Genomic DNA, 16122 nt, shown 5'->3' with positions numbered 1-16122 from the left:
AAACACAACACAAAACACCAAACATGAACAAAAAAGAAAAGGTTATAGAGAATATATCTGAAATTTACAGTAATCATACATATATGTGTATATATATGTATATATATATATATATTTACTTTTACAAAAAGAGTAAACATGACAAAACATTATCAGTGATTAAAGTAGGATTCTGACTCTTTGTAATAGTATACTTTACATATTTTATATTTCCTTTCTTCAAACGAAGCAAGTAAAGGGGGCTGGATGGCTCAGTGGTTCAGAGTACTGGCTGTTCTTGCAGAGGACATGGGTTTGGTTCCTAACACACACACGGTGGATCAAAACTATAACTCCAGACTCAGGTATCCAATTCCCTCTCCTGGTCTCTAAGGGTATTCAAATGGTATGCATACACACAGGCAGAAAGACTGCACATAAAAAAATCTAGTATATTTAATACAGTGCGTTACTCCTGTACAAGTGGAAAAAGTTAAGTTCAACATTTCTAGACCAATATGGCTGTTAATTTTTGTACAATGCCAACTCAACTGGGATACTTTTTTCCAAAGTTGACAGCACAGCTAAAGTTTCCAAAAATCATATATATATATATATATATATATATATATATATATATACACACACACACACCAATGGTGGCAGTATGTTACGCATCAATAACAGCAACAGCTTTTCCAGGTTTTGCAGTCATTTGAACAAAATTGTAGAGATATCCAGCACTCTCCATATTAAATAAGTAAGGTCTTAAAAAAAAAAAAAAAGAAGGGATTTTGAGAGCCCATCCCTTGTGAAGGGATGCTCTCTTGACCTGGACACATGAGGAAGCGCCTAGGAGGCCTGGCCCAGGATGATGTGGTAGACTTTGGGGAGCCCCTTTTGAGGGCCTTACCCTGCCTGGGGAGTGGAGGGGGGATGGCTAGCGGCAGGTGGGATGTTGGGGGGAGGGGAAGGAGAAGGGATTGACATCTGAAGCAAGCTTGTTCCTAATTTGAACTAATAAAAAAAAATCTAGTAAAGCTTGAGAACTCAGGTGGCAGACAACTTGGGCCCCCAGCTTCCCCGCTGCCCTTCTGGAGACAAGACAGTATGCAGAATTCCTCGCTACTCCTCTGAGGCTCCCTGAGACCCTGGCCCTGGGCAGGTGAACCATAAATGCCTGGCCTACGATGCAGGATCTCATAGGCAGCCTCTGCACAAAGATTCTTGTAGAGTCCTTGATCTGTCAATTTAAACTAAGGGACCCTGAGCAGGTTTCTCATTGGTTAGAGAGTAAAAATGGCTGGAGAACCAGACTGGATGATTCAAAGTCTAAAATCCTTAGCCTGCAGTTGACAGGAAGCAGTGAGAAGTGGGAAGAGGTACCACTCTCCTCCAGGCATGTCCTCCTTCGGATGAGATGAGGAGACCAGTCTCTTTCCCCTTCCAGAGACACGGAACCCATCTCCCAGGACAGGGACAAGAGTTCAAAAGCTGCCCCTGAATGCTCTGGGCAGTGGTAACACACCACACCTCACCTACTCACTATTTTTAAGTCTACAGTACTTTAACTATAGTCACATGATATGTGATCAATCAATCTCTTGAAGTCTCTGGTGTGTCCATATTTAAAAACAACCTCAAACCCAATATTTTGGTCAAATTAAAAACAAACAAACAAATTACATCATAGGGTCAATTGTGCTGTGCTCTTCATAGCAGAGGCAGTTTATAAACACAGGACAGTGTCTCCTTTCTTGGCAGTTTGGGAACCTGCTTCAGCCAAGGGTTGGAGCCAGATGGCAGTTTGCCTATTTTTAATGATGCCCAATCCCCCTACCCCTACCCTGCTGTACTTTAGGTCAGTGTAGGCCTCTTCTAAAGCTGGGAAAAACATTTCCCGAGTGCCAGCATTGCCCTTAAAAATAATAGTAACCCAAGCCCTCTTATCTACAAAATAAAATGTCTCCAGAGAGAAAGGACCCTGGAAGGAAGGGTTAGGAAGCAGCTTATATAACTGGCTTCATCTATGGATTTAGGTGAGGTCAGGGGACAGGAACCTTGTCTTCCTTTTGGGCTGAGGCAGGTTCCTGCTCAGAGAGCCTTGTAGTCTCCATTGACAGCAAAGGCCTCCAAGGAGACAGGATGTCCCCATCAGTCACAGAGGGACAGAGATCCTGAGGGAAAGAGTAACTGCAGAGAACAGGTACTCCTTCCTGGGGCTCTCAGAGAGTCACCCACCTGGGGACTTTGGAGGGTGAATAGAGGCACTGAAGATTGCCACTAACACCTGTGGCCTGTCCTCACAAATGCAAGTGCAGATTCCTAGAGAAGGGATAGAAGGACGGAGGGAGAGGGAGCACATTTGCATTTCTTTTCTCAGTGGAAGGACAGAATGGGATAAGAGTAAGAATGCGGTGGGGAGGGAGGCACAGCCTGTTTGGCTCTGTCATCACACACTAATCACAGTCTCATCCTGTCCTGTGTTTCTGGGGGGCAGTTAAATGTGCAGCACCTGTGATTCCTTGGTATTTCTGGAAAATTACCCAAGGAGAAAACACTATTTTCCCAAGTATTCCCAAGAAGGGTACAGGCAGTGCCCACCATAACAATAGCCCCTCCTTGACTCTCACTTCCTGTGTCTTGATTCTCTCTTTCTTCCCACTAGCATGTAGGTACACAGGACAGGGACCAGCTGGCCCATCCACAAGATGAAGAAGACTACGCGCTACAGCCAACATTGTTGGAAGAATCTGTGATGCTAGAAAAATGGCTCCAAGCCAGGCATTGGTGGCCTTTAATCCTAGCACTCAGGAGGCAGAGGCAGGCAGATTTCTGTGAGTTCGAAGCCAGACTGGTCTACAGAGTGAGTTCCAGGACAGGCTATAAAGCAATAAAGAGAAACCCTGACTCGAAAACCACACACACACTTGCACACACACACACAAAAAAAAAAAAAAAAAAAGAAAAGAAAGAAAAGAAAGAAAGAAAGAAAGAAAGAAAGAAAGATGGCTCCAACCTCAAAGAGAGTGCATATCAAACATACTGGTTGTGAATTAACAAGGCCATTATAATGACATAGAATTAGGCATGTTGACACAGAATGCCATGTGCACTGGTGAGTGAGAACAGCTTGCAATAGGACAGTATCCATCGAGAGCATTGTCTGTGCACACAGATCCACTTGTATCTATCTGTCCAATCACTGCCTGGCAAGCTGGTGGGAGAAGGCTGACAAGGTGTTGAGGCTGCTTCTCTGTCAGAAAGAATGGAGACAATGCTTGCTTTCTTCTGTGTTTCATTTGCACACAGGCTACTTGGGCAATACACATCTGCTATTTTTAGTTTTAGGAAAGGTGTTGATTTTATTTGAAGATGGAGGATTAGGTTGTCGCCCTACTGTGTAGCAAGCTCAAGAAGGCCTAAAAGTTTCCTGAAACCCACGGCTGGAACGTTTTTCTACTTCTGATAGATTTTTTTTAATTGTGTGTGTGTGTGTGTGTGTGTGTGTGTGTGTGTGTGTGTGTGTGTGTGAGAGAGAGAGAGAGAGAGAGAGAGAGAGAGAGAGAGAGAGAGAGAGAATTGCCCTCAGTTTACTTCCAAGATATGTTTCTTTATTCTTTTTTCCCTATTTGTGGTGATGGGGTTAAAAGCAAGGTCTTGTATACATTAAGTAAATGGTCACCATTGAGTTAGACCCCATTTCCAGTATCTGCTTCCAACACGGCTCATTATTGCTGTGGGCAGGAGAGGGGGATAAAGGCCATCCCTGATCCATGCTCTCTGGCCTCTCTGCAGCACATTTACACACATCTGTGTTTTCTTGTCACCACTGAGCCTCACAGGGCTGAGGCAGAGCTGCCCACTGGAGCAAAAGAGGGGTCAAAGGGAGGAGAAGCTGCCCAGGGTAGCCGAAATGCGGCTGTTTACTTGTCAAATTCCCAAAGGTCCCTCTGCTGGGCGGGCACAATGTTCTGACTCAGGCAGCATCAGTCTCCTTTTACGTTAGTGAGCTCCAAACAGTACTTTGTTGCTAATGCATCATTGCATAAAGCCACAAAGAACGGGGAGATAGAATTCCACCTCTTGGCATCTCAGCCACCCTAGAGATTTAAGCAGCCAGCAAGTCCCTGGTCTCAGATAAAAGAAATATTTTAATTCTGGCTGATTTCTTCTTGCTAAAAGAGGGTTTCATGCTCTGCCAAATGCTGGGTGATAAGAGCTTTAGCTTTGTTTTCTTGGCTCTGTTTTCTTTCCAACTCCACCCGTGTGGATGTTATCTCTTCTCATTGAGAATAACATAGATGCAAAATTTTGTTTCATGTCATCTTGGGGTTTTTATCTGTACCAGCCAATACTTGCTATTTTAAAAATGTCTAAATGTTTTAAACCTAATATATATATATATATATATATAATATATATATATATATAGACCTCAACTAAGAGACAGGAATTATTCATCCCCTCCCCCATTTCCCCTCTGGTGAAAAGTATAGACAATAGAATAATGGCTAAAAGAGGTCAATTTCACAAGCATCTGTGTTTTAGATACACATAAAAATCAGACAAAACATCCACGCTATGACACACAAGTCCACTCAGTGGAAAGGTTAGCACCACGTCCCTCTAACTTAAAGAAGAAGCCCTAATGAGTAGTGGGAATCCAGGGGAGGATCTCCGAACTCAGTGCTGCTCATATTTGGCCAGTGAGTTCTCAGTTGAGGGGCTGCTCTTTGTACTTCTGGAATCAGCAGCAACCTGGCCTCTATAACAGATGCCAGAAGCATTCCCTAGCCCAGGTGTGACAAGCAAACACATCTCCACATATTGCCACATTTCCTCCAGGGGGTAAGATCAGCCCCAGCAGAGTCACTGGTCACGCCCACTCATCATGAGTCTTGAGTCAAGTTAAAAACAAGCCAACTAGTCAAGGAAAAGAAAAGGTCTGTTGCTACAGGTCACAGCAGGACAAATGTCAGCAACATTACACCAGAGGATGCCAGACAGGGACACTGCGCACCCTGTGTTGTGTGATTCCGTGTCAATGCAATGTCAACAGAAGGGAAGTTGGAGCTGGGCTCTGATGGCGGTAGGATTGGGAACTAAGTGCAAGAGGACAGGCCAGTCTCACTAGGTGGTGACCATATTCAGAAATCAGACTCCGAGGATGGCCAATCAACTTTGTGGACTTTTTTCAGTCAATGAATTTATACTTTAGATGGGTGAGGATTCTGGTATTTAAAATCCTGCTAACCAGTTCTTCTCTTTTAAGTAAGAAAAATAGGAGGTTGACAACAGAAGGACATGGTACAGACAGGGACATCCATCATGATGAACTGTCCCTGTTAAACAGGGGTCAGATTCCCTGTGTTTCTGTTGGCCCCAAAGACGGTTACAAGAGGCTCACAATATTTTTGCTGGTCAGACAGCTGCAGTCTGTTAGCACCAGATGCAACTCAACGGGTTGTTTAATTAGCCCTGGTCTGTATCTTTCTATGGAAAATAGTGTGTATGCATGGCCACTCATGTTCAACAAGGCCAGGAAGGTGGCAAGCAACCAGCATGGTGTGTTTTATAGCCAGCCTGCATTCTCTGTTAGGACATGAATTAATTCAAACCTGTGGTCCAGGATATCTGGTATGACATGATTATCTGAAGAGGAAGAAGGGTTAGAAGCCATGCAGAATCCCATTGCCCATTCAAAACTCTCCCATAGCCAGACAAAATCAAAGACAAACCCCAAGCACGGGTGTTTTTTCTTTCTCTGTCCTTTGGCTTAAATGGCAGTTGCTGTTATTACTCAAAAAGCTCTGGGCACTCTCCCTGTAAACTTTGCAGCACATCTTGGCGAATGTTGGCTGCTGTACTCTAAAAACATCCAAGGACTGGGCTGCTGGTGGGATGTGTGTGTTTCTCCTGGGAGGTCTTCTCTTAGCCTGGCTAAGGGCACTACCTTGAATGAAGACACAGCCACACAAGAGGGAACACTTAATATTTTTAGCATCTTTGGCCTGATCCCTAAACAAAGTGAAAAATGGTTTAGAATTTGAGGCTTAGGGGCACTATTTCATAATACCTCATTTTGGTAAAGTTTGAGTTTTAAAAAAAAGATAACCAGGGCAAATTCATTTCGTCCCTTTATTTGAAAGCTATTGTGGACGTTGAAGAGAAGGGGTAAGTTAGAAAGTTCTAACAGTCACACAAAGAAAGGCACTTTCTTCTTTTGTTGACTGTCTATCTGATACGTTACTGAAACTGAGGAAGGTGGGCCCTATTTCTTGGCTCCACAAACTGAGGCCCACAGCTCAGGGGCTGTTTGAGGAGGAGGAGGCAGCCAGGGAGGCAAAGAGCCCACCTAGTGCCTGGCACCACTTTAGATAAAGCCAATGCATATGACCCATTCCTGATCAGGCCTGATTTGGAATTCTGGAGTTAGTGGAGGACATGGGCTAATCCACCAGCTCCCACCAGCTTCCTGGGAAGTGTCACGAAGACATCCCTTTGGATTTTTATTGTCAACAGATGCTATGATCTCCACACAGCAGGGCTTCTCCCATGCATTGTCCGGGAAGAGTGCATACCTTGATTTCCTGGTGATAGGTGTTTTCTTGGGCTGGGTTCAAAAGGTTTAGAAGCAAAGATCTCATGACGTATGGAAACAAGACACAGGTTCCTGCCTCCCCTTGTCAGATTCATAACTGTAAGCTTTAGAGGTCTCGGTGGACAGTTTCCCATGGACAGTCATCAAGTGCCATATCCCCTTCATGGACTCCTGCCTTCTACCCTGTGAGTGCACACCTACAGGGGGCAGAGGTGCATACTGGGTGCTGGAACAGTGGTAGACCATAAGCAAGGGCCATTCCAGATAACAGTGACAGAGGTGGAGTCCCCATTCTTCTCAGCCATTTTCTCTTTCAAGCTGTTCATGTCATAACTCACTCCCCACCCCCCACCCCCCCGCCCAGAGAATTTTTCTGAAAAAGTCATTCTTTTTCAGGGACTAGAGGTTTTTTCTTTTTTTTTCTTTTTTTTTTTTAATGTTTTGGACCAAAAACAATGTTACCTCTGAGATCGGAGGACAATTACTGTGGTTTTACAATTATTTTCAGTTAAGTTTGATGGGTCTGCATTATAGAAAAATTTAATTTCTAAAAACATAGTCAGGGCATTGTTCTCCCTGGCAGTGGTTTTGTGTGTGTGTGTGTGTGTGTGTGTGTGTGTGTGAGTGTGTGTGTGTGTGTGTGTGTGTGCCTGTAGCTGGGCCTGACCCAAGTCACATTCCATCTTCCCTGTCTGAGTTAGTTCCTGGGCCTTGGGATCCCACCCACACTCTGCATTTCTTTCTTTCTTTCATTGTTTGTGTTTATTGACTGTAAATCACAGGTGTAACTGTGTGACGCTCATAGGCTAATTGTGGGAAAGGAGCAATCAATACATCAGAATGTACTCCACAAATGGAAACCAGTTAACAGAGCATACAGAACGGACCAAATGAAACTTGAGAATAAAATAATTACACTCTAAATAAAATAATAAAAAATAAAATAATAATTCATGGCAGAATTAAAACCCAGAATTAAGTCTTCTTTCCAAAGAACCCCGGGTGAAATCTACTTCGAACAGCTCTGTGCCGGGGCCATGCGACCCTGCTATGTGAACAAGCGCTTCCAGGAGCCAGTGTGGTTGTCTGTGTTGGCTTCAGTGTGAGGTGCTGGTGCTTCAGTGTCTGTTCGGTTCCCCCACAGAGCAGAACTCTGGGTATTTCTAAAGGAAAAGCTGTTCAAGGAATGCTGGGAACTGGTCCAGTGAACTCTGTTCACAGCTAGCTTCATAGCAAACAGCTAGCACTGTTTGGGAACTTCTGGGAACTAAGAGAAAGGCAATGAATGAAAACAAGCCGGAAGCTGAGGCTATCCCATAGTAAGGGCATGGATGTGAGTGAAAAGGGACCAAGTGAATGTCAGAGGTCTGGTACAAACTCAGCCAGAGGCAGAGAAGCCAGAGTGTGGCTGTTACAATGGAGTCGATAGTCCTGGGCTTCCCTCCTGCCCTAGATGTTGCCCCAGCCTCTCGTGAGTACAAGTAAACCAGCTGAGGGGATCTGGCACACTTCCACAGCACAGCTTGGGGGCGGGGACATTACCTTTAACTGACAACAGGTATAGGGAGATGGGCACTGAGCTTGGCAATTCCTTGTCAAGCTCTTCTAATGCCCCAGGCCATCCGAAGTAGTGGGTAAGACCCAGGTCCTGCCCTCAAAGGTATGAAGTCTGGGAAGGCTGGTGTCCTACACCATAGACGTACGTGTGGTAATTCCAGACTCAGGAGGGAATGTTTTATGACTGGGAATCATTGCAAACTCAGCTATTTCTGTGGTGGATGTGATGGTCTTAGTAAACTGTATCAACAGAAAGATTCTAAATGTGACTCTGCAGTGTTCAAGGGAATATAGCAATTTTAAACCACAGCAATATGAATTCTTTGACAAAGAGAAAGGGGCAAGGGCCAGCCTTCCTTCCTGTGAGAGCTCGACTTTCCTATGCCCTCTCTCTTCTCTGAGGGGAAGCCACAGGAGCTCTGCACATGGCACAGCAACTTTCGCGCCAAGGTCTCCAAATCAAATCTGAGGAAGGGTCAGGAAAACGAAAGGTCATGTGAAAAGTCAGAGTTTTCATTTCTCTCTGTAGAAACAATGAGAGGGAACTGGCTGGCCAAGTCCTAGGTATCTGAGAGCTCTTAAAAAAAAAAAAAAAAGAAGCAAGTTTTGAAAACAGGGAGATGGGCATTCCAGAAAATCACCAATTATCTGGGTTCCCATAAAAGGGGGTTAGCAGGAAAGTAATACATGAGTTCCTTTTGTTTTTCATGAAGGAGCTTGTGAACAGAGGTATGGCAGGTACATCTGATATCCTGCTATATGACAGTTATCAGTGATCACAAGTGAAACACAAGGGACACAAAAGAGTGCCCACAATTCACAGGCAGGTAGATGGAGCCTAGCCCTACAGTCGTTCCCCTTCTTACCTGTGGGTCACGGTCACTTCCTAACAGGTCCAAAGGTAGTGTTCAAGAATTCCGAGCTCGCCCTTTGCTTTTATGAGGTTCACTCTCAGGATGCCCTTGACCCTTCTTCCAGGTTCCTCCATGCTCAGCACCTGTCCTAACACAGGTTCTAAAGGGCCTTGTGCTTACACCTTGAGCTTAGTGTATGCTTATGTAATACTCTCGTTAGACTGATCAACAAGTCTGTCTCTGAACTTCCCCTGGAGAGTGTCACCACTCCAGACAGGCTACAAGAAAGAGCACAGGTTGAAGGAACCTAAGATAAGAAGGCTTCTAGAATGCTTTCTAAAGATGAAAGAAGTTACAGGAAAAGCTCCTGTTAGCATGTTCTGTAGCAGATCAGAACTTCTACCCCAGATCACTTTTAGCTGTTAGTAGGTTGACTCCAAGGTGTTTCTTGGAAGCTGGCAGCAATTAAAACTGTTATGAATGCCTGGCCCCATTCATGCTAATTGCTAATCCTACCCAAACCAAATAAGACAGTAGGTCACCAGACAGTGAGCATCTATCCATCCAGATCTTGTACCTCATTGCACTTCTCAAGGGGCATTCTGTGAAGACTTCTCCATAGGGGCCAGAGCTTACTGGGTTCTGGGGACACTGTCTGCTAGCTCTTCCCCTTGGCCTCAGGGGTGGAAGGTTCTAGCTGCAGGCAGGTTCTAGCTATAGCAGCCGCTGCTTCCTTTGGCTCTCTCCTTGGTGATCATCCCTTTATTTGCGTTCTCAGAGGGGGTTTTCTGCTAGGAGTCTCCAAGTTTCTACAGTCCATTCCTTACCTTCCAGGAACAATGGAGCATGGGTCACAGAAAGCTCACAGCTGGACATTGCCAACAAGAGTCAGCTTCTCCCCCTAGATGGTGTTGGCACCTTAACTGGACTAGAGGAGTGCTTCTCAACCTTCCTAATGCTCCCACCCTATAATACAGTGCCTCATGTTGTGGTGACCCAACCATAAAATTATTTCATTGCTACTTCATAACTGTCATTTTGCTACCATGATGAATTGTAAATATCTGATACATAGGACATCTGATATGCAACCCCTGTGAAAGGGTTGTTTGACCTCCAAAAGGGTCATGATCCACAGGTTGACAACCACTGGACTAGAAGAATTTGGGGCACTTCTACTCAGCAAATCTCAATGCTTGAATTCTAGTCCTAACTTTATTGTTTTCTTGCTGTGACACTAGACTTAATTTCATTTGTTAAATGAGAATACTAATAAGGCCTGTCTCACAAGACTGTCATGATATTTCAAAAGAAAGGGCCTCAGTCCCTGTTCTGAGGGTACGGGCTCAATGACAGCTGATCATTATTCAGTGACTTTCGTGCCCTCTGGAGGGGAGGTGTCTAGGGATGAGAAAATTCACAAATGCAAATGCTACCTAGGAAGCTGGTCACATCATTGTTCCAGTAGACAGGGCATCATCTGGCCCCTCTCTTCTCTCATAGGGAATTTCTGTTGCAACAGATTACAGTAGAAATTCCTCACATGGATGGGTGGACTCTTCTGGGACTCCCCCAAGTGTTCCAGAGAACTGGATCAAACTGGGCCTCAGCCAAGCCTGCCTGGCCTGTGATTCCCAGGCCTGTCTGGTCAACCCCAGAGCTCCAGTCCATTCACCAAGGAATGACCTTCACTTTTCTGTATCACCTGAACCTATGCCTCTCACTCTTGGGCCGGTAGAAGACAACTGGAGGAGGCTCTGAATGCATAGAACAGGACATTTTGTGGAGGGAGGGCAGTGACTATAAAGCTGTGAGGCCATTTCAGGCCACCCCACACCACAGTGTCAGACAGAGCTGAATCTGCAAGTAGCCAACACCCACAGCTCAGCAGAGTTCCCTTCTCCTCACACCTCTCTGTCTTCCCTCTGCCACCGTCTCAGTATGGCTTCACAAAAGACCAAGGAGGATCCTACTTGAGGCCCAGGCACATGACAGGGCTCTTTCTAAACTCAAGGTCTGAGGGAAACGTGTACCCTTTGGGCTTGGAACCATGAAGGACACACCCTTTGCAAAGCAGAAAGTAGCATTTCTCTGATGCACATATAATAACCTTTCTGATTTCCATTTTCCAACATGGCTGCCAACCAGTGCTCTGGGTTTCCCCAGGGCAAAGCATCTCACCACAAAGTCTGGTGCTTGTTTAGCAAATCCTAGGGAAAAGAGCAGTGGTTGAGAGGAGGGCACACCATGCTAGGAGGATTCTGAGAGCCGAGATAGTCACTTGTCCTGTTTCTGACATGTTCCATACACATGAAGATTATAATTAAGATACATGCTGAACAGCAAGTAGCAGCACTTATACATTGTTTTGGTTCGTTGGGGGCAGTCAGAATGGTATCCCAGAATGGTTCCTTGAAGGAAATGTTCCAGTAAGACCATTCCCCAAGCCTTGACACTATTTTTAAAAACAGACTTTTGCCCATGGCATGTCCAAACCGGTCTATTCCAAACATGTCTTGCAGTAACCCAGCCTGTAAGTCAACAGCCAACACCTCTCACAATTAGGATATTGAACTGCCCATACTTTCAGACATCTGCTAAAATAGCTCTTTTGGTGACCAGATTCTAATAACCAAACTAAAAGTTTCAGGAAAATTAACTGTGAGCTACTAACTCTTATGATCAATAGTTTGCATAGAGACCTGGAGCCAAAATAAACCTCAATTTGCAGATGTTCAAACATATGCTGGCAGATCTTTCCCATGATGGAAAGATGCGGGCTCAGCACTCAGAGCACTATCAGATGTTTCCTGCAGCTCCCTGAACCTGAGCTGCAAAAAAAAGGGCACTAATTTATGATACTGGCAACAGTGACACTGAAATAACCTCACCCTGTTACTTGGCATCACTGGTCTCAAGGTCTTGAGCTGTGACAGGGAGATAAGAATGCAATGTGAACAGCCGTCAGGGCATGAGGTGGTGCCCATGTATAACACTCCCCTTGCCCTTGGTTGTGTGCTGGTCCATCTGAGGACCAGGAGATGCCACTGAGTGGAAGAAGGGAAAGAAGTTTCCAAGTAAGGAGTCAAGGGCACATTTCTTGTTTCTCTCTTTCTCTGGCAATAAGGGAAGCGGAACCACCCTTTGCAGTCTTGGTGATTTCTTGTTAAGTACATATATAAATACCAGAGTGTTGAAAGCACATTCTTAATAAAATTATTAATAACTCAGGGTCAGGATGGGAGGAGCCATCTGATGTGGGATGGCAAGGGTGTGACTCTCTGTGTGTTCCCTATTTCTATGACCAAAGGCTGGCATGCAAAGTGACAGTTGGTAACCAGCTCTGGCTGTAGGATATGGGCTCATATGCTTCCTAGGTCACTGACAGGTACCAACCAACCGAGGACCTGAATGTCCAGGTATTTGAGCTCAGCATTTCCTAGACATGGCACATGTTACTCCCATGGAGGTTAAGGATTTCTTTGAAATGAATAAACAAACAAAAAAAAGCACCAATAAAAACAAACACTTTGAGTGCATGCATGTATGTTCCCAATCCCATCAACCAAATTCACCTGTGGATAATAATGGGTTTCCTGCCAAGATAAAAATGAGAAGAGTCATTCCTCAGGTAAAAAGTGCAAATGCCAAAGTTCAAGATTGGGACTTTGAGAAATATGGACTGTCAGCAGCTTTGGCAGAGCATGTGGTATGAACATGGTGATCTGCCTGCCACCCATCAGAGGTGTCTTGCTGGAAGAAGCAGCCTTGCCTAGCAAGGGGAGAAGGAGCACCCAGGAAACATGCAAGTCTTCCCTGTACACAGTATTGGCTGTAGCAACAGCACTCTTGCCCCAGTACGCATCCAGGGCAGGGCAAGGTCCCCTGCTCCCAGGCTCACATTCTTAGTGCACAGGTCTGTCCTAATTTGTTTTCTATTGCTGTGACAGACACCATGGTCAAAAGCAACTTGGGAGGAAAGGGCTTATATCATCGTATAGCTGGTTGTCCATCATCCTGGGAAGTCAGGACAGGAATTCAGGTAGGTATCTGGAGGCAGGAACTGAAGCAGTGGAGGAATGCTGCTTGCTTTCTGGCTTGCTCTCTATGGCTTGCTCAGTTTATTTTCTTATAGATCCAGGACCATGTGTCCAGGGCTTGAAGTACACCCATAGGGAGCTAGGTCCTCCCACATTAATCAGGAAAATGCCCCCACAGAATTGCTTCCAGGATAATCTGATGGAGGGATTTTCTTAAAAGAGGTACTTTCTTCCCAGATGACCTCATCTTGCCAAGGCGATCCCCCAGGACTTCTGACAATGGGGGAGATAGCTTGGCCAGGAGACAAAATCAATCTTTAGAAAGTCAGTGTCTCCTTCTTGATAACTAGGAGACTGACCTGTACATTAAGGTGAATGAGTTGCAGTTCCTGGGACTGTGTTCTGGGTGGGTGGACAAGCTTGAGTGCACGCAGTTGTTTGCACACAGGGATGAGATTCCTTGGAGACCTGTCAGTTTCCTCGTTAGCATTTCCCCTACACCTAACCTTAACACTGCACAGGTACACTACCTTGTAGTGCAGGAGACACAGTACTAAAGTACTAGTGTTGGCTGCCAGCTCCCAGAGAGCAGGTAGGTCCCTAAGCTCTTACTCCCCCCCCATAGTCATTCAATTCTTGTCTCTCTTAGTCTCCCTCAACACCAGTCTACCTGCTTGTGTGTGTGGGGTCTCATCACCATTAGCATGACCTGGCTCAGGGTGCCACTTCTCTCACACCTGGATGGTGGTCACACCTGCCTCTTCATGGGCCTCTAATCCACTCTCAACAACACCTGAGTGTGAAATGAAAATTCTCTAGACTGAGTAACAGATGGCTCTAGAGAGATGGAATGCTCTAGATCTAGAGCCAACATCATCTTGGGCTCTTTGGTCCCCACAGTAGTCATTTATCATCCCCCTCTATATCTGACATCATTCTATCAGGCAAAACATCTGGATTAAATTGACTTAGCAGATCAGTAGATTCCATCAAATTCAAAGCTAAAAATATCACTGGATACCATCTGAGACCTACAGCCGCGATCCCCCCACTTTACTGAAACCTGCACATCTGATGTCACTGCTAATGAGTTTGGTATATGCACTAATTTGACCTTCCTTCCTTCTCTCTCTCTCTCTCTCTCTCTCTCTCTCTCTCTCTCTCTCTCCCTCCTTCTTTCTTCCTTCCTTCCTTCCTTTTCTTTTTCTTCTTCTTCTTTTTATTTTTTATTTTTTTGGTTTTTCGAGACAGCGTTTCCCTGTATTGTTTTGGAGACTGTCCTGGAACTCACTCTGTAGTCCAGGCTGGCCTTGAACTAACAGAGATCCACCTGCCTCTGCCTCCTGAGCGCTGGGATTAAAGACGTGCACCACCAACACCCAGCTTTGACTTTCATCTTTTAACTATAAAAAATCATGAATGTAACTGACTTCATGGTGGAACACGTCATTCAGGACAACCTGAACCTGTCCTTTAGCCATGGACGGTCTAATTTGTCTCAGAATATACTATTTCACATATCATTTGTGTGGACACTAGAGAGCCTTCCACGTGCACACAGATCACACACTGCTTGTTCAGCACCGTCCAATGAGTTCCTGAAGGGTCCAAAGAATTAATCGATAGCCCTTAGTTCCTTGTGATGTCCTCAGCTCAGGATTAAGCCACAAAAGGTGAGCAAAGGCCAGTGAGAAGAGATGGTAGTGAGGCCACTGCAGGTGACAACTGGTTGCCACTACAGGTTGATTGCTTTTAAAACCTAAAACATGTGAAACCCACAATGTTCTCAAATCCAATTTTGAGCACTGATAATTTCCACAAATGGAAAAAAAATCCCATAGTTGATATCTCAAGCAAAAAACAACAGTAAAAATACAGATGTGCTGACAATGTATAAAAAATTATAAAAAATTACCTCCCGAGTCAATACATCATGTTTATCTGCTCAAGGTATATATGAAGTAAATGTATTTTAGATTTATGGAGAGCTCTGTCCCTAAGATAGCTCATGATGCTCATGAAAATGTTGTAATCAGTAAACCACCCCAAATCCAAACCAGTTCCAGTCCTTAGCATTTCAGGTAAGGGAGTCGAGCTTATACCAGCACTGGACTGGCCAGCCAGGCCTCACCCCTGCCTGTGCTCTGCCTCTCTCTAGTCACTGGGGATGGCTGGTGGTTCCCAAGACTGAGTTCTTACACCTTCATGTTTCCTCACCTGTGCAGCCTCAGCCTAGGTTCTCATTCCTTCACATCACATGACTCTGTGACTTAGATGTCAGGTTTCAAATTAGGCTGCACTATTTTCAAGATGCCCTCCCTTAACATTTCTGTTCCCTAAAACTGGAATAGTGTTTTCTACTGCAAGGCATCAAGGGCACTGGTTCTATCCTAATGTGGAATAATCTTTTTGTGCACTGTAAAGATATGTCATTCTGATTGGCTTAATAAAAAGCTGAATGGCCAATAGCTAGGCAGGATCTTCAGGCACAAGGGATGCTGGGAAGAAGAAAGAGGGAGCTGCCAGCCAGATGGAGAGGAAGCAGCATAAACAGAATAGAGTAAAGGTAATAAAGTCTTGAGATAAAAAGCAGATCGATAAAAATGGGTTAATTTCAGTTGTAAGAGCTAGTTACTAACAAGCCTAAGCTATCAGCTGGGCTTTTATAATTAATAGTAAGTCTCCATGTCATTATTGGGGAGCTGATGGTCCCAAAGAAAAGGCTGGACTACACTACCCCACTGTTTGGCCATCTCTACATCTCTATCCTAGCTTACTGTCCTGGGGCCCAGCTGGGATGAAGACAGATGCCTCAGGTCAATGAAGGAATGAGGTGAATTCTGTTTCCCTTTGTGGATATCGATGCTAAGTTACAGGCTGTAATAGACCTAGACCCGTGTTTGCAGAAAGCCAGCCAGAGAATTGCACTGGACCATGACCCACCTAATTTTACAAGACCCACATATGTGTACAGTTCCATGTCATGAAGACAAAGTGCTCGGGCTTCTAGTTTAACCACATCAATGCCATCCTAAGGCAGGAAACTTCCAGACAAAAACAACATGACTGCTACCCAGGAACTTACCAT

The sequence above is a fragment of the Cricetulus griseus genome, chromosome 3 (genome assembly GCF_003668045.3).
Source record: "Cricetulus griseus strain 17A/GY chromosome 3, alternate assembly CriGri-PICRH-1.0, whole genome shotgun sequence".
NCBI lineage: Eukaryota > Metazoa > Chordata > Mammalia > Rodentia > Cricetidae > Cricetulus > Cricetulus griseus.
This window is presented reverse-complemented; position numbering follows the sequence as displayed.